This window comes from Rhipicephalus sanguineus, chromosome 7, assembly GCF_013339695.2.
Source record: "Rhipicephalus sanguineus isolate Rsan-2018 chromosome 7, BIME_Rsan_1.4, whole genome shotgun sequence".
NCBI classification, from domain to species: Eukaryota; Metazoa; Arthropoda; class Arachnida; order Ixodida; family Ixodidae; genus Rhipicephalus; species Rhipicephalus sanguineus.
The window spans coordinates 144,025,797-144,026,933 of NC_051182.1; positions in this window are offsets into that span (position 1 = coordinate 144,025,797).

Below are 1,137 nucleotides of genomic sequence, written 5' to 3' on the forward strand. Positions count from 1 at the left end.
CCCCATGCATTGTGATTCGCCCCATCATCGGCCTTCCCTTCGTGGATGTGCAGTGATTTTTCTTTGGTTGTCGCGTCTTGTTTTATGTGTCTCTATATGTGGGCGCGCGCTGGTATTGTTTGTGCAGCACGTGTGTGCGCCATGCGCTGTTTTTTAGTGTGTTTGCATGCACGCTGTCTTGCCCACTTGCAATTGCGCGCATGTGCCTGAACATGACAAAATGAATTTCACACACGACACAACTAATAATGGCTGCACTTTATTGGCTTTATATCCGGAAACGTTGATTTTCATATAATTTGTGACGATAAACACACAGAAAATTAACAGAAGTGATCGCAGGAATCACCTTATCCATCCTTGAAATGCGCCGATTCTGCATTTATTCGGTCTTTATTCCTTGGAAAAACCCATCAGCTCTGCAGCCTTCCGGAATACTTTCAGCAGCCCCAATTTTTTAAGCGATGACGAGTGTTTAGCCGGAGACAAATGCAGAGCACACATTCAAGCACGCAGTTCTACGAGAGTTGCGAAAGTGAGTCAGACATTTCTGAAGACGTTAACTAGTTGCCCCAGTGCAGAACAGGTAATCCGCGACGCAAACGGCACGCTCACCTGTCGTTCTTTCAGAGCCGCAGCAAATCTCGCGGTACTTATATTAACACGAAGAGCGGCGCACAAGCACACAGCGAGCGAGCACGGCAGACTACGAAACTTCAATGCCGACCGCGGCATCAGCCAACTCATGCAATGGATTTCTCTGCGCACACAATATAACAATGGCGTATCGTACAACACTGCAGTCTACATTCGTAGTTGTGCCGATAAGAACAATGGGAGGTGCAACGCCACGCTACCCAGACGAACTGTATACATCTGCATTGCATTACGCCCGTTACAGGCCGTCCCCATGGGTAGGCCGCGTGTGCAGCGCGCTGCAGAAGAAGAGGCTGCCGTACGCCAACGTAAGCGCGAGGGCGATCGTGCCATGCGTCGAGATGGACTGACAGCGAGACGAGACGTCCGTGCGGTATGGCTCGGGCCGCCACCGCGAGAGGGGGAAGGAAAGAGAGGAGAGGGAAAGCGTACACCAGAGATTGTCTTACGCATACACAAAAGCACAGTGTAAGAGACTGA